Source organism: Oncorhynchus masou, chromosome 6 (assembly GCF_036934945.1).
Source record: "Oncorhynchus masou masou isolate Uvic2021 chromosome 6, UVic_Omas_1.1, whole genome shotgun sequence".
In the NCBI taxonomy this organism is placed as follows: Eukaryota; Metazoa; Chordata; class Actinopteri; order Salmoniformes; family Salmonidae; genus Oncorhynchus; species Oncorhynchus masou.
The window spans coordinates 42,432,396-42,458,558 of record NC_088217.1 but is presented as its reverse complement, the minus strand read 5'-3'; the positions used below and the strand labels follow the sequence as shown (position 1 = coordinate 42,458,558).

The 26,163-nt window shown below is 44.1% G+C and overlaps 1 protein-coding gene across 3 annotated transcripts in view; it reads left to right on the top strand.

Moving 5' to 3' along the window:
- LOC135542078 (prickle-like protein 2) overlaps window positions 1-26,163 on the top strand; it is a 120,276-nt gene that overhangs the window by 77,934 nt on the left and 16,179 nt on the right. The window contains exon 1 of one of the 3 annotated variants that reach the window (XM_064968719.1): window positions 20,747-21,265. The exons of the other annotated variants lie outside the window; for them this stretch is intronic. The gene's annotated coding sequence lies outside the window, so the exon portion shown is untranslated. Of the gene's footprint in view, window positions 1-20,746; window positions 21,266-26,163 lie in introns of those variants that run through there. 3 annotated transcript variants of the gene reach the window in all.

The window sequence follows — 26,163 nt, the reverse complement described above, 5'->3', positions numbered from 1 at the left end:
CTCTGCCCCCTCTCTCTCTCTCTGCCCCCTCTCTCTCTCTCTCTGCCCCCTCTCTCTCTCTCTCTGCCCCTCTCTCTCTCTCTCTCTCTCTGCCCCCTCTCTCTCTCTCTCTCTCTGCCCCCTCTCTCTCTCTCTCTGCCCCCTCTCTCTCTCTCTCTGCCCCCCTCTCTCTCTCTGCCCCCCCCCTCTCTCTCTCTGCCCCCCCCTCTCTCTCTCTCTCTGCCCGCCTCTCTCTCTCTGTCCCCCCTCTCTCTCTGTCCCCCCTCTCTCCCTCTCTCTCTCTCTCAGAGAGAGAGCCAGACAGCGACACACAGAGACAGAGAGAGGGCCAGACACAGAGAGCCAGACACAGAGGGAGAGTCTCTCTGCCCCCTCTCTTTCTCTGCCCCCCTCGTCTCTCTCTCTGCCCCTCTACCTCTGTGTCTGGCTCTCTGTGTCTGGCCCTCTCTCTGTCTCTGTGTGTCGCTGTCTGGCTCTCTCTCTGTCTCGCTGTGTGTCTCTCGCTCCCCCCTCTGTCTCTCTCGCTCTCTCTCTCTGCCCCCTGTCTCTCTCTCTGCCCCCCTCGTCTCTCTCTCTCCCTCTGTGTCTGGCTCTCTGTGTCTGGCCCTCTCTCTGTCTCTGTGTCGCTGTCTGGCTCTCTCTCTGTCTCGCTGTGTGTCTCTCGCTCCCCCCCTCTGTCTCTCTCGCTCTCTCTGCCCTCTGTCTGTCGCTCTCTCGCTCTGTCCTGCTCTCTCGCTCTGTCCTGCTCTCTCACTCTGTCCTGCTGTCTCGCTCTCAATTCAAATCAATTTGCTTTAATGGCATGATGTAACAATGTACATATTGCCAAAGCTTACTTTGGATTTACAATTTACAATTTTAAGATAATAAGAATCAAAATTGTCAACGGGACAACAGTAACCAAGGGTCAAAATAACCATACATTGAACATTAACAATAAGCATTACAGTAGAGGACATGTGCAGGTTGATTGGTCTGTCAGACACTGTCCCTCATCTTATGGCAGGCAGCAATGTAGTGCGCTGCCAACCCACAGCTCTCTGCGTCCTCCCTCAACAGGATGGGCAGTCTATTCTCATCCCAGAGGTCTTTGAAACCTTTAAGGGTTTCAAATTAGGGAAATGACACTCGAATTGTTTTATATTTTTGACATTTTGTCAGGAAATGCAGCTCTGTCTCAGGTTCTGCTGTTGTGCTGTGGTTGCATAGCCTTTCCTCTACAGGGAGCCAGGTTTTCCTGTGTCTATCCTCAATGGCAAGGTTGTGCTCACTGAGATTGTACTTTGTCAAGGTTTTTCAAAGGTTTTGATCAGTAACCATGGTCAAATAGTTGGCCACGGTGTACTGTCGATTTCGGGCCAGAAAGCACTGCATTTTGCTTTGCGCTTGTGTGTTTCCCAATAAGCAATGTAGTTTTGTTTTGACTGTGTTATAATTTGGTATATTCTGATTGGTTGGATGTTCTGGTCCTGAGGCTTCAGTGTGTTAGTAGAATAGGTTTGAACTCAGCCCCAAGACCAGCTGGATGAGTGGACTCTTTTCTTTGCTCAGCTCTTGGCATTGCAGGGCTTGGTAATGATATGAGAGGGTGTCACTGTATTTTAGATGTTTGCTAAACTTAATTGCTCTTTTTTTGAGTTTCTATTAATGGTGTATATTGACCTAATTCTGCCCTGCATGCATTGTTTGTAGTTTTCCTCTGGACATGTAGGAGAATCTTATAGAACTCTGCATGCAGGGTTTCAATGGGGTGTTTGTCCCATTTGATGAAATCTTGTTTTGCAAGTGGACCCCACACCTCACTGCCATAAAGTGCAATTGGTTCAATGATACATTCAATTAATTTTAGCCAAATTTGAATAGGTATTTGAATTAGTTTTTTAATGGCGTAGAATGCCCTGCATGCTTTCTCTCTGTTCATTCACTGCCTCATTAAGGTGTCCATTTTTAAACCTAAGTAATTGTAGTGTGTGCAGTACTCTATATATGTTGTACCAATTGAGAACTTTGTCTAATTCCCTGATCTGGATCTTCTCTGGAAAATCATTATTTTAATATTTTTGGGTTTTACTGCCAGGGCCCAGGTCTGGCAGTACTGCTCTAGCAGATCCAGGCTCTGCTGTAGGCCATGTGCTGTAGGTGGCATAGGTCATCTGCGAAGAGGAGGCATTTAACCTTGTGGAGACTAACACCAGGGGCTGAGGATTTTTCCAGAATAGTGGGTAATCCATTGATGTAAATATTGAAGAGTGCAGGGCTCAGAATGCAACACTGGCGAAGGCCCCGCCCATGGTTAAAGAATTCTGTTCTTGACTATTTTAATGCTGCACGCATTACCAGTATACATTGATATAATTGTGTCATGTTTTACCCCCTACACCACTTTCAATAACTTTGTAGAATAGTCCTGTATGCCAAATAGAATCAAATGCTTTTGGAAGTCAATAAAGCAAGTGTACAGTGCCTTGCGAAAGTATTCGGCCCCCTTGAACTTTGCGACCTTTTGCCACATTTCAGGCTTCAAACATAAAGATATAGCTGTTTTGCAAGGAGGAATGGGAAAAAAATTCAGTCTCTCGATGTGCAAAACTGATAGAGACATACCCCAAGTGACTTACAGCTGTAATCGCAGCAAAAGGTGGCGCTACAAAGTATTAACTTAAGGGGGCTGAATAATTTTGCACGCCCAATTTTTCAGTTTTTGATTTGTTAAAAAAGTTTGAAATATCCAATAAATGTCGTTCCACTTCATGATTGTGTCCCACTTGTTGTTGATTCTTCACAAAAAAATACAGTTTTATATCTTTATGTTTGAAGCCTGAAATGTGGCAAAAGGTCGCAAAGTTCAAGGGGGCTGAATACTTTCGCAAGGCACTGTATATGTTGGAATTATTTTGGTGGACATGTTTACCTATCAGGGTGTGTAGGGTGTAAATATGATCAGTCGTGCTATGTTTTGGTATAAATCCAATTTCTCTGTCTGTCTCTCTCTGTCTCTCTCGCTGCCTCTCTCTCTCTCGCTCTCTCGCTGCCTCTCTCTCTTCTGTCTCTGAATCTATCTCTTTGTTTGGCAGGCACTATACTTTGCTTACTTATGCTTAAGTCAGAAAATAACATTCAAATTTGTGTCAAAAGGTTAAAGACTTCTCAAATGTTATTTTTGGGAAATATGTAATCATTTGCACATGCATACTAAATGCGTCCCAGATGGCAGGGTTCATGTGTTCAGCTTTTTTGTGCAACCCTCAGATTCATGCTATGTCATCAACAAATGTGCTCACTTAGGTCCTTTTCTAATGTGGAAGACATCTTATACGGTTGTTTTTTATTTCTGTGTTTATCCATCCATTTACACAATCTAAAGAAACTGAAGCTGTATTGATATGAAATGGTTAACCTCCCCTATGTCCACATGAAAGGATCTGCGTTTCTTGAGTAATCAATGGAGTTTAGGTAGCAACAGGATGTGATTTTGAGCAAGTCAGATAAATGACCTCTCGCTCTCTCGCTCTCTCTCTCTCTCTCGCTCTCTCTCTCTCGCTCTCTCGCAGTCTCTCTCTCTCTCGCAGTCTCTCTCTCTCGCTCTCTCGCAGTCTCTCTCTCTCTCGCAGTCTCTCTCTCTCTCGCAGTCTCTCTCTCTCTCTCTCTCGCAGTCTCTCTCTCTCGCAGTCTCTCTCTCTCGCAGTCTCTCTCTCGCAGTCTCTCTCTCTCTCTCGCAGTCTGTCTCTCTCTCTCGCAGTCTGTCTCTCTCTCTCGCAGTCTGTCTCTCTCTCTCGCAGTCTGTCTCTCTCTCTCTCGCAGTCTGTCTCTCTCTCTCTCTCGCAGTCTGTCTCTCTCTCTCGCAGTCTGTCTCTCTCTCTCTCGCAGTCTGTCTCTCTCTCTCGCAGTCTGTCTCTCTCTCTCGCAGTCTGTCTCTCTCTCGCAGTCTGTCTCTCTCTCTCGCAGTCTCTCTCTCTCGCAGTCTGTCTTTCTCTCTCGCAGTCTGTCTCTCTCTCGCAGTCTGTCTCTCTCTCTCGCAGTCTGTCTCTCTCTCGCAGTCTGTCTCTCTCTCTCGCAGTCTGTCTCTCTCTCTCGCAGTCTGTCTCTCTCTCTCGCAGTCTGTCTCTCTCTCTCTCTCTCTCTCTCTCTCTCTCGCAGTCTGTCAATTCAAGGGGCTTTATTGGCATGGGAAACGTGTTAACATTGCCAAAGCAAGTAAGGTAAACAATAAAAATTAACAGTAGACATCACACATACAGAAGTTTCAAAACAATAAAGACATTGAAAATGTCATATTATATATATATATATATATATATATACAGTGTTTTTACAAGGTACAAATTTGAAAGGACACAAGATAAAATAAATAAGCATAGATATGGGTTGTATTTACAATTGTGTTTGTTCCTCACTGGTTGCCCTTTTCTCGTGGCAACAGGTCACAAATCTTGCCGCTCTGATGGCACACTGTGGAATTTCACCCAGTAGATATGGGAGTTTTTCAAAATTGGATTTGTTTTCGAATTCTTTGTGGATCTGTGTAATCTGAGGGAAATATGTCTCTCTAATATGGTTATACATTGGGCAGGAGGTTAGGAAGTGCAGCTCAGTTTCCACCTCATTTTGTGGGCAGTGAGCACATAGCCTGTCTTCTCTTGAGAGCCATGTCTGCCTACGGCGGCCTTTCTCAATAGCAAGGCTATGCTCGCTGAGTCTGTACATAGTCAAAGCTTTCCTTAATTTTGGGTCAGTCACTGTCTCTCTCTCTCTCTCTCTCTCTCGCAGTCTGTCTCGCTCTCTCTCTCTCTCGCAGTCTGTCTCGCTCTCTCTCTCTCTCTCTCTCGCAGTCTGTCTCGCTGTCTCTCTCTCTCTCTCTCGCAGTCTGTCTCGCTGTCTCTCTCTCGCAGTCTCTCTCTCTCTCTCGCAGTCTGTCTCTCTCTCTCTCTCTCTCGCAGTCTTTCTCTCTCTCGCAGTCTGCCTCTCTCTCTCGCAGTCTTGTCTCTCGCAGTCTCTCTCTCTCGCAGTCTCTCTCGCTCTCTCGAAAGGTTGCTGGTTTGACTCCCCAAGCCGACTAGGTGAAAGATCTGTCAGTGCCCTTGAGCAAGGCACTTAACTCTAATTGCTCCTGTAAGTTGCTCTGGATAGGCGCGTCAGCTAAATTCCGAAAAACGTAAATGTTAACGCCAAGTTTAAGAGTCAAAGGGGCTTTCGGGGGAATCTAAAGTGGGTTGAAGTCTTCAGAAGGAAAATTGTGCTGCTGATTATTTGTTTGTTTTCTTATTATCCCAAAACAGACCTCAGCTGGCATTCAGTAGCAAATATGCAATGTTATACTTTTCTAATGATTGAATATTTACACTGTGTCTAACTAGTGTATAATGGAGAAGGGCTTGAGCCTGACACATCAAATTCACATTGGAGGCCTATGTAGAACGTGACAGCATTGCTATCTGGTTTTCCTGGTCAATATTACCACGTCATCAGAGTGAAGTCTTTTTTTTGATTGATTTATGTGTTGCTATTTAAAAGCAACCCACACATGGATAGATGAGGGTTAGCCAACCAGTACTTCAGAAATGTCAGACAAGGTAAATGTCTGCTATTTTAGATCTCAGTACATTTACACCGCCCCCCGCAATAAGTGAACTCCGAAAACTACGGAGGGAACTCAATATTGTACATGTATCTCTTCAGTTTGGGTGTGCATGATCCTAGAGTTGTTTTGAGATCTTATGCTATCTGGGTTGGTAACACAGTCCTTCCAGGCTGTGGATTAAAACAGTGGGTTCATTTATGATACAGTCTCTCATCCTCCACTACCCCCAGGCACTGTTACCAAGAACCGAATCCCAAACACACTGTTCCTCCAGTCTCCCTCCATCACAGGGACTGCTTTGAATAATCTCCATACATAATCACTGGCCTTGTGCAGTGAGTGGAGGGGGCCTAGCAGGCGGTAGTCCAATGCTGAGAGGGCTTCCCATATGTGGGTCACAGCATGTCCTGTGTCTGGGCTCTGGGGCTCCAGGAGGGCAGGGGGTGTTTGTTCTCTCCATGCCTGTGCCGTGCAGCCCTGGCTGGGCACACAGAGGACTGTCTGTGCCTGGAGAACCACAGGAGCGCCGGGCGCCTGCGGGGAGATAAACGTGCTCAGAGTGTGAAAGGGGCAGGACACAGGATTTACTTTATAATAGCTGGCTTCGCCCTCCCTCTCTATACACACATACACGGTGTGGTTCACAGTTCAAATAAACAGGGGCGAATGGCAGTCTAGGTGTTATGAACAGCCTTGTGCCAGGGTCATTTAGTTCCTCTCAGGGTGTTGCTCTCTCACTGATTTCCAGACTACATGAGGGGGGTAATAGGAGCTACAGTGGGGAGCGGGGAAAGACGTGGTAGAGGGGCTCCTGATTGTTTCAATACCTCCACCCTTTGTTGGACTGTATGTGTGTGTGTATTTGTGCATGTCTGTGTTCTGCTGAGTTTTCATGATTACACAGTACACGTGGATTCTAAATGAGTCATCCACCTATTCCTTAGTGCTGTCTCAGACCTCCAAACAGTTTCAACACTACGCTGTTGAGTGGTGGGGTCACACTCACTCTGTGTCTGTTAACAGAAATCCACAGCTCATTCCAAAGATCTTAGAACTGCCAATCCCTCGTCAGTTACCAATCCATAACTGCAACCGGAGCTGGACCAGACCTCCCCTGTGGAGAAAGCAGTGGTGGCCATATCGACGTGGAGCTTGTGTGTCATCGGCTCATCATCGATCACAGCTTGATGCAGGAAATCGGATGATTAAAGTCCTTTTAATAGTAGGTGAATTGGAAGGGTGGTTGTTTTATTTCAGGGTTGGTTGAGATGAAACACTGTTAATTGGATGAGGACCCCCTTCCTCCTCCTCCCAGAACCTCTGCTGTGTGGTTAGGAAGTCATCCTCTTTATGACTTTATTGACCACTTAGATAAGCTTTTTGTTCTGCTGGCTCTGAAATCAGGTTGAAGTGTTTTAAATCCCCCCTTTCCTCTTCATCTCATCTCATCTTCCTGGCTCGACACACCTTTGCTTATTCTTATTCTTACAACTTCACTTATTCTGCAAAATCTCTATCAATTAAATACATTTTTATTTCGGAATAGCCTGTAGTACTTAAAGCATAAGTCCCCCGTGAGAAAGTTATCCAAGTGAAAGGCTTTAGGTTGGATTATTGAGGTGGCAGCGGAAGGGTAGAAATGGATTAGTGAAGAAACCAGGTCTGTTGTTTATTCCTAGGTAGACATTGCTCATTCTGATATTTCCTCATGTCTTGTTGTGTGTATTCAGATGGGGTTTACAGTAGCAGATTGTTTCTGTACGAAAAGCTTCTAGCTTTTGACACACACACACACCAACCCATGGAACTGACTGGAGCTTGGTGTTTGTAACAGGCAAGTAAATAGGCTGATTGGACTCTGATCTGATTTTTCAGAGGTTTTATATTTGCTATTGCAAATTACAAAGATATTTAAAACAGGAGCCAAGGGTAATATTTTTCTTAGCAGATGAATGAGTGTCCTGGCTTTCTCTCTCGCTCGCTCTCCTGTAACAGGAAGCTATAGCAGTCCATCCTGGACTCGGGTCCACGCCTTCCCTGATCCCTAACCCTGATACATTTACCAGACTGCAGTGTGTATGTGAGCGTGCACGCCTTTAAGAAAGCAAGAGCCCTGTATGGTCTTTTTTTGCCAGTACACATTAATTGCCACTTGTTGTCTCTCTAAGTTTAGAGGTGTGCCCTTACTGGCACACATGACATCTGACAGATTTAAAAAGGCAGTTTATAAAAACTGAATTAACGTAAATCTTCTGTTTTCTTAGTCTACTGGATTTTATTATTTGTGGAACAGCATGGAGGAAACTCTCCCCTAGACAGTTGTCTGAGGAATGTTCTGCCATGACCTTGAGTTGTATTGATAACAAATTGAAAATCAAACGGAGCTATAAGTGGACATAAGCAGAGCACTGTTCTCCCTCCTGGTCCCTGACGATAATGGACAGACAGAACCCCCTCAGGCAGACCCACCACTGTTTGACTGATCCTTCTCCCCTTCCAGCCAGTCTTTCTCAACTAAATATTTAAACATGGCATACTTAAGCAAGGGTTTATTTAACTAGACGTTTGAATTGCTGAGGTTTAAACCATTACAGGAGGCTCTGGAGAAAGTGGAGCACGACCCAGGTGATTGGCTAAAACAGGAGACGGTCATCACACACGTTGGCTGTGTTTAGATCACTGGGGAGTTGTACTCCCCTTCCTTGACCACAGACTGTGTTCAATTTGGCATCTTCTGTTCCTCTCTTCAAGCGGTATGCATTAGTAATATGTACAGTACTGTTGTTCTGCATAGCTGGCTGTGGTGTTGTAGAGTACATCTGAGGCTTTAGTAAACTGACAGAATAGGGCAATATCATGTATCAAGCTGCTGCTGTTGTTGCTCTGCTGTGGTCACCCTAATGAGGCTGATCATATCTATTATGAATGAAACATCTGGTCACTCCTCTCCTCTCCATATGGCAACTGTGGCGCTTGCAGGGAGAGTGGAGAGGGCTGAGGAGCTCCAAGGAGGAGAAGGTTCTGGAATAGAACTCTGCGGTTTTCCAGAACCATGCAGTCTGACTGAATTGGAGCAACCAGCCTTAGAGACTGCTTCCCTATGTACAAGGTCATTGAACCCTGTTCACTTTAATAATGTTCACATACGTTGTACCCACTTCATATGTATATACTGTATTCTAGTCAAGGAGCTTAGTCATTAAACAGCCCTAGGAGGTTTGATGTGGGAGGATTAGACAGCAGGTTGTTCACTGAAGAGGCTGTTCCATTTTCTTACTTCACGTTGATGCAAAGTCATGTTTATCAGTTGCCATTTCCCTTTGCATCTTCTACACATACCTTTTTCAACCTGGAGGCAAACGTGACCCGTGTTATGTTTTGAATCTGATTCCACATGTAGGACTGGGAAAGCTCACAGAGTGACGGGGGTAGGGTAATGTACTGTACACTGAGGAACGTGCTCCACAGCCCATGAGAGCCAGGCTGTCTGTGGCTTGAGATGGATGGTTTGATGGATGGGGCCCAAGCAACACGTTTCTTCACGCTGAAGAGCTCTTGTTGTAAGTGGGCCAGCAAGGGCTGAAATAGCCTGCCCCTCAAGAGCCTCTCCTCAAGGTCACTCCAGAGCCCAGGCCCCTTCCATGCATGGAGCAGGAGAACACACGCTCTCCCTGTGGCCTAATGACTTCCCCAGCCTGGCCATAGCAGGGCCACTAGACGGAAGGACGGGCGGATTATAATTTCCGCCAAACTGGCTACTCTTCTCGTTATTCCTTTCCCCCCCTTTTCCTCTCTAAAAAAATATAGAATATAATAATCACTTACCTGCTGGGAGAATTATTGTAGAAGAAGCATTATTGTAGAAGTACTCTTGAGCTGAGCTGAGTATCCATCCACAGCCTTAGTCCCCCTTAGTACTTGGCTGAGCCTGCTGGAAGAGACTGGTAACGGTAGTAGCAGAGATTTGGGGAATTACTCCAACCCCCTAAACCCTATATCTGAGGCTGTAAACAAGGTTAGATTCAACTTCCTTTCCCTCAGACAATCTAACTGGCTTGTTGGTCACAAATGATTTGATGCGAGCCCTGTCTCTAAAAATGCACGTGGTTATTTCTGAGAAGTCATACCAGAAAATTACAATTCTCTCTGTCCCTCTCCTCAGTGATCAGCTCAGTGATCAGCTATTGGGGTGAGACTTGGTAGCCTAGTGGTTAGAGCAGGGGTGGGCAATTCCAGGCCTCGAGGGCCTGATTGTTGTCAGTTTTTCCCCAGCTAACACACCTGACTCCAATAATCACCTAATCATGATCTTCAGTTTAGAATGCAAGTTGAACCAGAGCTGTTGCCAGATAATTTAATGTTAATTTTTCTACCATAAACCAACAGTGTCGTTTTAGAGAATTTGGAAGTACGTCCAACAGGCCTCCCAACCGCAGACCTCGTGTAACCACGCCAGCCCAGGACCACCACGCCAGCCCAAGACCTCCACATCAGGCATCGTCACCTGTCGGACCGTCTGAGACCAGCCACCCGGATAACTGATGAAACTGTGGGTTTGCACAAATGAAGAATTTCTGCACAAACTGTCAGAAACCGTCTCAGGGAAGCTCATCTGCCTGCTCGTCATCCTCAGTAGGGTCTTGTCCTGACCGCAGTTCGATGTCGTGATCGACTTCACTGGGCAAATGCTCACCTTCCAGGGCCACTGGCAGGCTGGAGAAGTGGTGCTCTTCATGGATGACTCCCGGTTTCAACTGTACAGGGCAGATGGCAGACAGCTTGTATGGCGTTGTGTGGGCGAGCAGTTTGCTCATGTCAACGTTGTGAACAGAGTGCCCTGTGGTGGAGGTGGAGTTATGGTATGGGCAGATATAAGCTATGGACAACGAACACAATTGCATTTTATTGATGTCAATTTGAATTCACAAGGATACTGTGACATGACCCTGAGGCCATTGACGTACCATTAATTTTCTCCATCACCACATGTTTCAGCATGAAATGCACGGCCCCATGTCGCAAGGATCTGGACACAATTCCTGGAAGCTGAAAATGTCCCAGTTCTTTCATGGCCTGCATACTCACCAGACATATCACCTATTGAGCATGTTTGGGATGCTCTGGATTTACGTGTACGACATTGTGTTCCAGTTCTCGGCAATATCCAACTTTGCACAGCCATTGAAGAGGAGTGGGACCACATTTCACAGGACACAATCAACAGCCTGATCAACTCTATGCGAAGGAGTTGTGTCACGCTGAGAAAGGCAACTGGTGGTCACACCAGATACTGACTTTTTTTATTAGCTTTTTTTTTATCCACACCCCTACCTTTTTCAAAAATTATTATTATTATTATTATTATTATTATTATCTGTGACCAACATATGCATATTTATATTCCCAGTCATGTGCAATACAGATTAGGGCCTAATTAATTAATTTATAATGATAGACTTTTCTTATCCGAACTGCAACTCAGTACAATCTTTGAAATTGTTGCATGTTGCATTTTTATATTTTTGTTCAGTGTATATATATAAAAAAAAGAATACACACAATTCAGAAAGAAATGCCAGGTAAGATCCTCTCAGGAAGTGTAACTATAAAACATATTTCAATTGGCTTGTTTACACTATCGTTCATCCTCTTTGATCAGGACAAAGTCACTGATATGCTAATGCATGCTTTGGAAGGGAGTGAACCTGTTCTCCTTAACTAAAATGACCATCCAGAGGCACCAAAGGAAATATTGCCCATGGCATGTTCCCCAAGCTGGCTCCTATGTTTTTATTAGAGCAGTAAAGAAACTAGGCCCTGGATCAGTTTATTGGGGAAAGGCTAAAGCCCATATGAAGCGGCAACAGGCCCCAGACCAGTTGACCAACTCTGCGGCTGTGAAGTGGGGACGCTGTCACTTACAGTTCCTCATAAAAGCCTGTAGAAAGACCTTAAATACAGGGTGAGGGGTAATTGATACTCTTGTGTTTGCAAAGGGGTTGGGATTGTGTACATGTATGTGGGGCTAAAGACTGGCAGCCAGGGAGAGGCACTCCGCCACGTGTGAAGGGGGAATCCAGGCCAGACATGCAGCATCGGGAGAGAAAGCTGTAGGCCGACTCCAGGAGGAAAAGGAGAACAGAAAGATGACTGCAACATCCCCAAACTGAGAGAGTTGTCCAGAGCCACCAGCAGTTTTTAGCAGCTTCACAAACTGTCTCAAGTTCTGTTTAGTTTTTTTACTTAACTTTTTCCTCTGCTAAAACACTGCCAAGGAGGCATTTGAGGAAAAATAAACACATCTTGATTTAATTACTAACTCCCCCTTATTATACTGTTTCCCCTTAGAAATTAACCATAAATCCGTTAAGCATATTTCACCAGAAATAAATCTATTTTGTTGGGTTTGGTCATCATTTTCCTTCTCTCAACCCATTCAATGCAAAGCAAATTGGCAGCAGTATTCGGACATTGTTAAACACCCCTAACACTAATTCTGGAAAGGAGCTTGGATAGCATTACAGCCTTAGAGCTGTCTAAGTGTTTGTATGATTACTTACATCTTGGCTATTTTGAGTCATGGTAATCTGGTTTGAGTCCACAAATAAACCTTTCCATACCAAATCACCTCTCCAAATGCGACAACTAATTGTGACGGACTTTACATAGTTAAATCAAGTATATATTTTGGTTTGTAACGGGATACACTGATTTCATTCTAAAAGTGGAACTATTTATTTTGGTCTCAAACATACCCCAAGACCCAGTCGTTTCACTGATATGCCTATGCCTATATATCCATTTTTCTACATTGGCTTTCAAGTTGTTTTACTATGATGTGAATATATACTTTGGGGTGGCAAGTGGTTAGAGCGTTGGGCCAGTAACCGAAAGGTTGCTAGATCAAATCCCTGGACTGACAAAGTAAAAATATGTCGTTCTGCCCCTGAACAAGGCACTGTTCTTAGGACATCATTGTAAATACAAATTTGTTCTTAACTGACTTGCCTAGTTAAATAATAAATAAATAAAACATACTGAACAAAAATATAAACCCAATAATTGTCAAAGATTAGCTGAGTTACAGTTCACATAAGGAAATCAGTAAACTGAAATACATTCATTCGGCCCTGATTGATGGATTTCACATGACTGGGAAGGCTGGAGCCATGGGTGGGCCTGGGAGGGCATAGGCCCACCCTCTTGGGAGCCAGTCCCACCCAATGGGGCGCAAGGCCCAGCCAATCAGAATGTGTTTTTCCCCACAAAAAGGGATTTATTACAGACAGAAATACTCCTCGGCACCCTGGCCCCCCTCCGCACAGAATGTGCAGAAGCCGGATGTAGAGGTCCTGGGCTGGCGTGGTTACACGTGGTCTGCGGTTGTGAGGCCGTTGGACGTACTGACAAATTCTCTAACACAACATTGGAGGTGGCTTATGGTAGAGAAATGAACATTGAATTATCTGGCAACAGCTCAGGTGGATATTCCTGCAGTTATCATGATTTTTTATTTATTTTTTATTTCACCTTTATTTAACCAGGTAGGCTAGTTGAGAACAAGTTCTCATTTGCAACTGCGACCTGGCTAAGATAAAGCTTAGCAGTGTGAGCAGACAACAGAGTTACACATGGAGTAAACAATTAACAAGTCAATAACACAGTACAAAAAAGGCAAGTCTATATACATTGTGTGCAAAAGGCATGAGGAGGTAGGCGAATAATTACAACCTTGCAGATTAGCACTGGAGTGATAAATGATCAGATGGTCATGTACAGGTAGAGATACTGGTGTGCAAAAGAGCAGAAAAGTAAATAAATAAAAACAGTGTGGGGATGAGGTAGGGGATCATGGGTGGGTTATTTACCAATAGACTATGTACAGCTGCAGCGATTGGTTAGCTGCTCAGATAGCACATGTTTGAAGTTGGTGAGGGAGATAAAAGTCTCCAACTTCAGGGATTTTTGCAATTCGTTCCAGTCACAGGCAGCAGAGTACTGGAACGAAAGGCGGCCAAATGAGGTGTTGGCTTTAGGGATGATCAGTGAGATACACCTGCTGGAGCGCGTGCTACGGATGATGGGTGTTGCCATCGTGACCAGTGAACTGAGATAAGGCGGAGCTTTACCTAGCATGGACTTGTAGATGACCTGGAGCCAGTGGGTCTGGCGACGAATATGTAGCGAGGGCCAGCCGACTAGAGCATACAAGTCGCAGTGGTGGGTGGTATAAGGTGCTTTAGTGACAAAACGGATGGCACTGTGATAAACTGCATCCAGTTTGCTGAGTAGAGTGTTGGAGGCAATTTTGTAGATGACATCGCCGAAGTCGTGGATTGGTAGGATAGTCAGTTTTACTAGGGTAAGTTTGGCGGCGTGCATGAAGGAGGCTTTGTTGCGGAATAGAAAGCCGACTCTTGATTTGATTTTTGATTGGAGATGTTTGATATGAGTCTGGAAGGAGAGTTTACAGTCTAGCCAGACACCTAGGTACTTATAGGTGTCCACATATTCAAGGTCGGAACCATCCAGGGTGGTGATGCTCGTCGGGCATGCGGGTGCAGGCAGCGATCGGTTGAAAAGCATGCATTTGGTTTTACTGGCGTTTAAGAGCAGTTGGAGGCCACGGAAGGAGTGTTGTATGGCATTGAAGCTCGTTTGGAGGTTAGATAGCACAGTGTCCAAGGACGGGCCGGAAGTATATAGAATGGTGTCGTCTGCGTAGAGGTGGATCAGGGAATCGCCGCAGCAAGAGCAACATCATTGATATATACAGAGAAAAGAGTCGGCCCGAGAATTGAACCCTGTGGCACCCCCATAGAGACTGCCAGAGGACCGGACAGCATGCCCTCCGATTTGACACACTGAACTCTGTCTGCAAAGTAATTGGTGAACCAGGCAAGGCAGTCATCCGAAAAACCGAGGCTACTGAGTCTGCCGATAAGAATATGGTGATTGACAGAGTCGAAAGCCTTGGCAAGGTCGATGAAGACGGCTGCACAGTACTGTCTTTTATCGATGGCGGTTATGATATTGTTTAGTACCTTGAGTGTGGCTGAGGTGCACCCGTGACCGGCTCGGAAACCAGATTGCACAGCGGAGAAGGTACGGTGGGATTCGAGATGGTCAGTGACCTGTTTGTTGACTTGGCTTTCGAAGACCTTAGATAGGCAGGGCAGGATGGATATAGGTCTGTAACAGTTTGGGTCCAGGGTGTCTCCCCCTTTGAAGAGGGGGATGACTGCGGCAGCTTTCCAATCCTTGGGGATCTCAGACGATATGAGAGAGAGGTTGAACAGGCTGGTAATAGGGGTTGCGACAATGGCGGCGGATAGTTTCAGAAATAGTGGGTCCAGATTGTCAAGCCCAGCTTATTTGTACGGGTCCAGGTTGTGCAGCTCTTTCAGAACATCTGCTATCTGGATTTGGGTAAAGGAGAACCTGGAAGGGCTTGGGCGAGAAGCTGCGGTGGGGGCGGAGCTGTTGGCCGATGTTGGAGTAGCCAGGCGGAAGGCATGGCCAGCTGTTGAGAAATGCTTGTTGAAGTTTTCGATAATCATGGATTTATCGGTGGTGACCGTGTTACCTAGCCTCAGTGCAGTGGGCAGCTGGGAGGAGGTGCTCTTGTTCTCCATGGAGTTCACAGTATCCCAGAACTTTTTGGAGTTGGAGCTACAGGATGCAAACTTCTGCCTGAAGAAGCTGGCCTTAGCTTTCCTGACTGACTGCGTGTATTGGTTCCTGACTTCCCTGAACAGTTGCATATCGCGGGGACTATTCGATGCTATTGCAGTCCGCCACAGGATGTTTTTGTGCTGGTCGAGGGCAGTCAGGTCTGGAGTGAACCAAGGGCTGTATCTGTTCTTGGTTCTGCATTTTTTGAACGGAGCATGCTTATCTAAAATGGTGAGGAAGTTACTTTTAAAGAATGACCAGGCATCCTCAACTGACGGGATGAGGTCAATGTCCTTCCAGGATACCTGGGCCAAGTCGATTAGGAAGGCCTGCTCACAGAAGTGTTTTAGGGAGCATTTGACAGTGATGAGGGGTGGTCGTTTGACTGCGGCTCCGTAGCGGATACAGGCAGTGATCACTGAGATCCTGGTTGAAGACAGCGGAGGTGTATCTGGAGGGCCAGTTGGTCAGGATGACGTCTATGAGGGTGCCCTTGTTTACAGAGTTAGGGTTGTACCTGGTGGGTTCCTTGATGATTTGTGTGAGATTGAGGGCATCTAGCTTAGATTGTTTAGGTCACCTAAAAGAACAAACTCTGAAGCTAGATGGGGGGCGATCAATTCACAAATGGTGTCCAGGGCACAGCTGGGAGCTGAGGGGGGTCGGTAGCAGGCGGCAACAGTGAGAGACTTATTTCTGGAGAGAGTAATTTTCAAAATTAGTAGTTCGAACTGTTTGGGTATGGACCTGGAAAGTATGACATTACTTTGCAGGCTATCTCTGCAGTAGACTGCAACTCCTCCCCCTTTGGCAGTTCTATCTTGACGGAAGATGTTATAGTTGGGTATGGAAATCTCAGAATTTTTGGTGGCCTTCCTGAGCCAGGACTCAGACACGGCAAGGACATCAGGGTTAGCAGAGTGTGCTAAAGCGGTGAGTAAAACAAACTTAGGGAGGAGGCTTCTGATGTTGACATGCATGAAACCAAGGCTTTTCCGATCACAGAAGTCAACAAATGAGGGTGCCTGGGGACATGCAGGGCCTGGGTTTACCTCCACATCACCCGCGGAACAGAGAAGGAGTAGTATGAGGGTGCGGCTAAAGGCTATCAAAACTGGTCGCCTAGAGCATTGGGGACAGAGAATAAGAGGAGCAGGTTTCTGGGCATGGTAGAATATATTCAGGGCATAATGCGCAGACAGGGGTATGGTGGGGTGCGGGTACAGCGGAGGTAAGCCCAGGCACTGGGTGATGATGAGAGAGGTTGTATCTCTGGACATGCTAGTTGTAATGGGTGAGGTCACCGCATGTGTGGGAGGTGGGTATCAGGGGTATGAAGAGTGGAACTAGGCGCTCCATTGTGAACTAAAACAATGATAACTAACCTGAACAACAGTATACAAGGCATATTGACATTTGAGAGAGACATACAGCGAGGCATACAGTAATCACAGGTGTTGAATTGGGAAAGCTAGCTAAAACAGTAGGTGAGACAACAACAGCTAATCAGCTAGCACAACAACAGCAGGTAAAATGGCGTTGACTAGGCAACGGGGCCGACAGATAAAACATAAACAAGCAGAATGAGGTACCATGATTAATGGACAGTCCAGCGTGCATCAGCTATGTAGCCAAGTGATCAGTGTCCAGGGGGCAGGGAAGCTGGATTAGTGAGTGTTATCCAGGTAAAAAAAAAACTAACAATGACTAAATAGCTTGTAGCTAGTTAGCTTCTGGAGGTTCTTGAGTGTGTTGGTGATTGATTGATGATTGGCTGAGAAATTGATGATAAAATTATTGGGGAGGCTGTCTTGTTAAGACTTCAATAATGTCAAAAGCTGCACTGATCAGTCTGCTTCTGGAAAAATGTATGTGTTATGGTTTTACACCCCTACTAAAATGTGAAAAAAGAGCTACTTATCTAACAAAACACATAGGGTGTTATTTAATGGAAGCTTCTCAAATATAATCCAGTTATAATCAGGAATTCCCCAGAGTAGCTGTTTCGGCCCCTTGCTTTTTAAAATCTTTACTAACGACATGCCACAGACTTTGAGTAAAGCCAGAGTGTCTATGTATGCAGATGACTCAACACTATACACGTCAGCTACTACAGCGACTGAAATGACTGCAACACTCAATCGGCTGCAGTTAGTTTGAGTGGGTGGCAAGGAGTAAGTTAGCCCTAAATATTTCTAAACCAAAAAGCATTGTATATGGAACAAAACACTCACTAAACCCTAAACCTCAACTAATTCTTGTAATAGATGATCTGGAAATTGAGCAAGTTGCGATGACTAAACTGCTTGGCGTAACCCTAGATTGTAAACTGTCAATGGTCAGAACATATTAACTTCTTGCGTCGAGCAATCCGGGATCCTATTTATAGCCTCAAGCTCATAAGCATAACGCAACGTTAACTATTCATGAAAATTGCAAATGAAATGAAATAAATATATTTGCTCTCAAGCTTAGACTTTTGTTAACAACACTGTCATCTCAGATTTTCAAAATATGCTTTTCAACCATAGCTAAACAAGCATTTGTGTAAGAGTATTGATGGCTAGCATAGCTATAAGCCTAGAATTCAGCCAGCAACATTTTCACAAAAACAAGAAAATCATTCAAATAAAATCATTTACCTTTGAAGAACTTCAGATGTTTTCAATGAGGAGACTCTCAGTTAGATAGCAAATGTTCCGTTTTTCAAAAAAATATTATTTGTGTAGGACAAATCGCTCCGTTTTGTTCACGTTTGGCTATGAAAAAAAACCTGTATCCGGTTATAGCTTCAAGCTCATTAGCATAACGTAACGTTAACTATTTATGAAAATCGCAAATGAAATAAATGTGCTAGCTCTCAAGCTTAGGCTTTTCTTAACAACACTGTCATCTCAGATTTTCAAAATATGCTTTTAACCATAGCAAAACAAGCATTTGTGTAAGAGTATTGATAGCTAGCGTTGCATTTAGCATAGCATTTAGCGTAGCATTTAGCGTAGCAATTAGCGGGCAATATTTGCACAAAAACCAGAAAAGGATTCAAATAAAATCATTTACCTTTGAAGAACTTCGGATGTTTTCAATGAGGAGACTCTCAGTTACATAGCAAATGTTCAGTTTTTCCTGAAAGATTCTTTGTGTAGGAGAAATCGCTCTGTTTTGTACATCACGTTTGGGTACCAAACAAAAACGAAAATTCAGTCATCAAAACGGCGAACTGTTTTCCAAGTTAACTCCATAATATCGACTGAAACACGGCAAACGCTGTTTAGAATCAATCCTCAATGTGTTTTTCACATACCTCTTCATTGATATATCGTTCGTGGTAGTCTACTTTCTCCGGTGCATCGCTTGGAAAAAGACGTGCAGTTGAAGATGACGCACCAATTTCGACGGAGGACACCTGGCGGACACCTGGCAAATGTAGTCTCTTATGGTCAATCTTCCAATGATATGCCTACAAATACGTCACAATGCTGCAGACACCTTGGGGAAACGATAGATCGGGCAGGCTCATTCCTTGCGCATTCACAGCCATATAAGGAGACAATGAAAAACAGAGCCTCAAAAATCCTGCTCATTTCCTGGTTGAAGTTTCATCTTGGTTTCGCCTGTAGCATCAGTTCTGGGGCACTCACAGACAGTATCTTTGCAGTTTTGGAAACATCAGTGTCCTCTTTCCAAAGCTGTCAATTATATGCATAGTCGAGCATCTTTTTGTGACGAACTATTGCGCTTAAAACGGGCACGTTTTTTTATCCAATAATGAAATAGCGCCCCCATAGATGTAACAGGTTAATGCAGTAGTAGCTAAGATGGGAAGAAGTATGTCTATAATAAAGCGATGCTCTGCCTTAACAACACTATCAACAAGACAGGTCCTACAGGCCCTAGTTTTGTCCCACCTTGACTACAGTTCAGTTGTGTGGTCAGGTGCCACAAAAAAAAGGACTTAGGAAAATTGCAATTGGCTCAGAACAGGGCAGCACGGCTGGCCCTCAGATGTACACAGAGAGCTAATATTAATAATATGCATGTCAATCTCTCCTGGCTGAAAGTGGAGGAGAGACTGACTTCATCACTACTTTTATTTATGAGAGGTATTGACATGTTGAATGCACAGAGCTGTCTGTCTAAACTACTGGCACACAGCTCGGACACCCATGCATACCCCACAAGAAATGCCACAAGAGGACAAGAGGTCTCTTCACAGTCCCAAACAGACTATGGGAGGCACACAGTACTACATAGTCATGACTACATGGAACTATAACAACGATAACGACTATAATAATGATAAAAAACACCTTATGGAACAGCAGGAACTGTGAAGCAACACATACATTGGCACATACACATGCATACACACACACTCACGATAGTATACGCACTATACATACACATGGAATTAGTACTGTAGATCTGTGGTAGTGGTGCAGTATGGGCCTGAGGGCACACAGTGTGTTGGGAAATCTGTGAATGTATTGTAATGTTTTGAAAATTGTATAAACTGCCTCACTTTTGCTGGACTCCAGGAAGAGTAGCTTGCTGCTCTGGCATTTTTAGTGTCCTTTTATTGTTCCCGGCACAAGGTGCACCTGTGTAATGATCATGCTGTTTAATCATCTTCTTGATATGCCACACCTGTCAGGTGGATGGATTATATTGACAAAATCTAAAATGCTCACTAACAGGGATCAAAACTAGTTTGTGCATAAAATTAGAGAGAAATACACTTTTTGTGCGTATGAACAATTTCTGGGATCTTTTCGGTGTAGATTGGAAGTACAGTCAATTATGAACAGTTTTGTCCCAACTATGTTCCAATAGCCTTGTGTTCAAAAACGTTCTTGCCTCTCACATTTCCTTCCTGTTCATTGATGTGGATGAGGTGAAAAGTGAAGCTATTGTTCACCTCTGTGGTCCTGCAGAAAGTAGTCAATGACAGGGAGCTATTTCAGAGGCCTAATTACAATGTTTTTTAATATATATATATATATATATATATATATATATATATATATATATATATATATATATATATATATATATATATATATATATATATATATATATATATATATATATATATATAAACTGGTTATAAGCATTTGATAACTAAGCAGTATGTAAAGTTACCTCTTAGACTACAGTGTATTGGGAAATAAAGACAGTTTGATTACCTTACTCCAGTCCACACTAGTATTCTGTGTAGACCATAGGGTATGACCCTTCTCCTCCATTATATTGGTAATTGTTATGCATTTTGTTTAGTGGCTTATACCTCCAATACCCCACAGTCTATTCATTTTCTCCTCTCTCTCTCAGCTGATTGCCAGGGGCAGTTGATTCGGGGAAATGGTTTAATTTGCATGCAAATGATTCCAAAACACCAGCCATTCACACCGCTAATTATACCAACGTTAGGACGGCAACTTCCTGACATCACGGTTGGTCTTTGGCAGTCGGGAGGTGAGGCGGTGGTGGTGCAGCCAGGCACTTATTCAGCCAGGCAGTCAGGCGAGTAAGTCGCTGCTCTGCGCTCCGTATGGTTACGCACTTAAAGTCCCTGTGGAACATTTTTTTTACTTTCTAGTTTTCTGTTGCTACCTCCGAAAGGATTGTTTTGGATTTGTTCGGAACGTACACCTTTTAGGCTATTGCATTATCTCAACGTAGGTGGAATAACTGTAGTGGTATTTGTGCTCAACCACTTATTGTTTTTTTTCTACACGTATAGCGTTACTTCCAAGAATCCGAGCGCTTTGCGGATGTGTTTGCGGAGCATCTTGACTAAAATTCTCGCGGAGCGAGGGGGACAATAGTCTAGGCTACATATTGCGGCTTCGCACGGACCGGAGAGGGAGAGCGCAAGATTCGTAAAACTGTGACGCATGAATAGTAGGCTAGCCTAGACTATGAAAAGGTTTGCAATGATGAAAGTGTGTTTGAAAACTAACATCACCGGAAGCAGAGCCATGCTCTCCCTCTCACCTACTTTGTAATAAGGTAAGCAAAGCCTATAATCTACCCTTTGCTCCATTATTTTGTATCAAGCTGTTATTGCGCAGTTGACAAGGCTATTTTTGCGCCCTGTTGTATCCCTACCTTCACGACACTGAAGTGAACTGTTAATGCGGTTGAAAGGGTTTGATATTTTCTCACCGCAAGATAGGCTACATTTGTTGGCCGCTGTGTTCTACAGTGTAGCCTATGTGGCTCTCTTGGTGTGCTCGATTTAAACAAAAATAATATCTACATCAGTGGGCTAAGAGTTTAAATGTATTTCACAATTAGGGGGTAGCCTTGTGGTTAGAGCGTTGGACTAGTAAGCGCAAGGTTGCAAGTTCGAATCCCCGAGCTGGCAGGGTACAAATCTGTCGTTCTGCCCCTGAACAGGCAGTTAACCCACTGTTCCTAGGCCGTCATTGAAAATAAGAATTTGTTCTTAACTGACTTGCCTAGTAAAATAAAGGTTAAAAAAAGAAGAAATTAAGCGTTCATGGCTTAGAAGTATATTGCTAGTGCTACTACTTAGGAACGTATCATTCTTTAATTAAAAACAAAAGTGTGTTCTCGCACGCAATAGTATAAATAGTCCCACTATTTTCACCTCTCATTCATAGGCTATCCTCTAATGGGTGTGTTATTATACCGCTTCTCTTCGTGGTGCGTGGTCAAGCTAACCAGAGTTTTTCAGTGGGATTAGATTCTGTTGTGTTGCCTCTAATGATCTGGCACTGGCCGGACGCGGGATTGATCGAGTCAGGATAGGTCATTTTGGATTAGCATATGAACGGATTTACTGGGGAATAATGAATAAATTGACACTCCAGCAGCTGGATACGAGTCCAGGGGTAATGGAAATATCAGGCTGTATTGCTCCGAAACATCTAGACTACCGGTTGCCTCAATTCATAGGCAACCAACCATCTTTCTTGGTATCCAAAATGTATTTTTTTGACCATCCATTTTCAACACCACGACATTTTTTAATTCAGTCCATTAGGCTACATTTAGACTAGTTGTGTTTGTCAGCTTTTCAAACTTGCTGATCATTTTACAGATGGGTTCCCCAATGACAGTTTGACAGTCTGTCGTGAGAGAACCATAGTTACAGTTCCATATGAGGACTGAAGTCTCAGGAGTCTGAAAAAACCTGCCCCCTCTTTGACTTGCCATGCATATGTAGCAGTTACCGAACAAGTAAACACGTATGAATAATTAATAGGATCTTCTGGTATGAAGCTGCTGTAGCTGAAAAGCATCATGCTCAGTTAGATGTTACATAACTCGAATCCTTGCTCACTTCCTGCACTTCCCACTCTAAATCTACACAAATCACAGAGGCAGTGTAGAGAGATGACTGCCCCCCCCCCGCCCCCCATTGCGTCAGGTGGTCGCAGGGCTAATCTCCATTAGATCCATTGGATCAGTCACCAGTAATTGGTTGCTAATAACAAATGCCTTTGAGTTTGATTCCTCTTCAGAATGTTGTTCAGTGATTTAAAGCTGAATGCAATGGTACTGTGTCGAAGGAAACAGTAACAAAGTATTTTGTTACTGTTTCCTTTGACACAGTACCATTGCATGTTCAAGGGTTTTCAGGAATGTCATCTTAATAGCGCTGAATGGAAATGTTCATCTGATCTCAGAGAACAAAAGGCAGTTAAAAAAGAAAGAATGTGTACTCTTTTCCATGCAAAACAAAAGGAGCAGAGACTTTTTCTGCTGCCTACATCCAGCTGTTCCTCGAAACCTCTCCTCTGGGCTGCCATTTAAACATGGTGTCTAATCTGTCCGGAATGATGCCATGAAAAGCAGCATTGGCTCTCTGGGAGCTACTCCCGAATGAGTCTGGGATGGGGTTCTTTTCAAATACCACATCAAGCCCTCTCAACTCCATGGCTGTTTTTCAGGAAGACGAGGGTTGTGGATGTGTTGCACACTTTAGAGGAGGTGTTTACGAACCTGAATGACAATTTACCCTATGGCAGATGTACCTATTAAAGTTGGGTTAAATTAATGGCGCCATCACTCAACCCAACCTGTTGAGTATTCCCTCAGTTGGCAGAGGATGTGTACCAGTACCTCAGATTTGTACTAGTCCGTAGGTGGTTAACTTCTTGATGCACCCACCCCATTAGCAAGATAATTTTCATCAACATCCGCTGAATTGCAGAGCGCCAAATTCAAATTAAATTACTACAAATACTGAATTTTCATGAAATCACAAGTGCAATATAGCAAAACACAGTTTAGCTTGTTGTTAATCCACCTGGCATGTCAGATTTCAATACAGCATTTCAGCGAAAGCATAACAAGCGTTTATGTAAGAACATCTCTCTCAGTAGACAAAATATTACAAACACTAGCAGCCAAGTAGATTGGTCACGAAAGTCAGAAAAGCAATAGATTAAATCGCTTACCTTTGATGATCTTCAGCTGTTTGCACTCATGAGACTCCCAGTTACACAATACATGTTCCTTTTGTTCCATAAAGATTGTTTTTATATCCAAAATACCTCCATTTGGTTGGCGTGTTATGTTTAAAAATCCACACGCTCGAGCGGTCACGACGGAGCAGACAAATTCCAAATAGTGTCCGTAAAGTTCGTAGAAACATGTCAAATGGTTTTTATAACCAATCCTCAGGTTGTTTTTACAATATATAATCAATAGTATTTCAATCGGGACTGTAGCTTCTTCAATAGAGAGAGAGAGAGAGAGAGAAAATATCTGCTCCAAGCTGTTGCGCATGCAAAATGCTGCTGGCACCCAGCCATACAATGACGCAATGTGATCTTTCTCACTCATTTTTCAAAATAAAAGCCTGAAACTATGTCTATAGACGTTTCACAACATGTGGAAGCCATGGGGAAAGGAATCTGGTTGATATCCCTTTAAATGGAGCAAAGGCAGGCAATGGAACAGAGCTTTCAGGAAAAACAGCACTTCTGGGTTGGAATTTCCTCAGGTTTTCGCCTGAAATATCAGTTCAGTTATACTCAGGCAATATTTTGACAGTTTTGGAAACTTTAGAGTGTTCTAACCTACTTTCTAGTGTTCTATCCTAATCTGACAATTATATGCATATTCTAGATTCTGGGCCTGAGAAATGGGCTGTTTCATTTGGGTATGTTTTTCATCCAAACATCAAAATACTGCCCCCTACACTCAACAGGTTAAGAAATCCAGAGTGGTGCACAAATAATGCTTAATAAAATACAGTATGTATCTCTAGTCTAGTTCGAACTTGTGTGTGGGTCAGTCTAGTTTCTTGGGCATCGGTTTCACCAGTGGATTGAGCCTGTGCGGTTGGTGTGTCTACTGACTGTGTAGCTGTTTAACTTGGCTGTTGCCGGGGAGATGTGGAGGAGAGATGCGGTGATTAACACTGCGGTGGTGAATGATTGTCTGCTTACATCCGTCTAAGGGATTATTGTCCTCTCGGATACCTTCCAGTCCGTAAAGGGTTCCTGCTGTACTCTGGCCATGGAAGGCTTTATCTGCCCCAGGAGAGGAAAGGCTAGTCATGTTTAGAGGGGAAACCGTCTACTTCATTTACTTCGTTCTCCTCCCTTCGTGGAGGCGTTGGTGATGCACTTGCATTACCAGAGTACTCCATGCCCCCTAATTGAAGTCGTGTAGATGACTAGTGTAACATGGGATAGTGTTTCAGGCTGGAAATCCCAGTCATGTGCAGCATGTTGTAAATCAGAGGCTTAGGCCCTGGGCATATCTCTGCCAATTCTGAAGCAGGGAGATCAGATGTTTGGGAGGTGAATCACTGGACGATGGCCTCCATCTGGAGAGAGACTCATGGGTCTCACGGGACTCCAGCCCTCCTGCTCACATGCCCAGCTCAAAGACAAGGAGAACCATTGGCTTGGTGTTTTGTAAGGCCTCTGTCTGTATCATTTTAAAACAGAGACACTACTCTAACCAGGAATGCAGTGTGAAACACTCTCCTCCAGGCCCAATGTACTCCTCCAGGCTATATTTAAACCCCTATCGCTAAGCCTGCTCGCCACCAAAAAGGCAGAAGGAATCCGCTAGCATCAAGAGGAGTGGGAGATGTGTGTGTGTGTGTGTGGCGCATATTTATTACAATTTTTCTTCTTTCTTTTGGCATGGTTTCCTGAATCATCTCTCCTGTGTTCTAGCGTACATTCGGGGTGTGTGTGTCTGAGTACGTGTGTTTGTCTCCTGTTAATCACACATCCATTAGTAATGATGGGGGACTGCTGTATTGTAATGAGAGGACTCCGGATGCTTTAGCCCCAGGCTAGGTGTCCTACCTCTGGGATGGGCTGTTTAATGATCTATTCTCCTCCACTGTACGGATGGACTGGTTGTCAGAGAGCTGGCGACTTAGTCTGCAAGGCCTGGCTCCATGTACTACTTACCACTTCCATCAGTATTCATAGATTAGATATCTTGGCATTTCAGTATATGTTGCTTTAATATTCATGGAGACTGCTCTCTGAAGCCAATCGCCTCCAGGAGCTCAGGTAGATTGCCCTTGCCAAAGGATATTGAAGAAGCAGATATCTGCCTTTTAGACATGTACTAGACCCCAGACATGCATCACGAGTTTAACTATTTTTAACATGTCAAAGTTTTCCACTAACATAATTGGGGAATCCATCTTTACAAAACCATGTCATTTTTTGTTGTTCTCAATAGTAATCAGCCCCCTCTCTATTTCACTTCATAATGCTCATTTTAATAACTAGTTAATAACAACCCATTGCAGATGCAAATGTTTAGTTTGCTGTTTATAAAGGCAGAAACGCTCTTTGGATGGCGAGGCTATATCAGGTGGTGTACCTAGCTAACTACACTGTTCCCAGTAAGAGCCTCTTTTTCTTTTTGCCGTCAAAGAGGCCTTAAGCCCCTGTTCC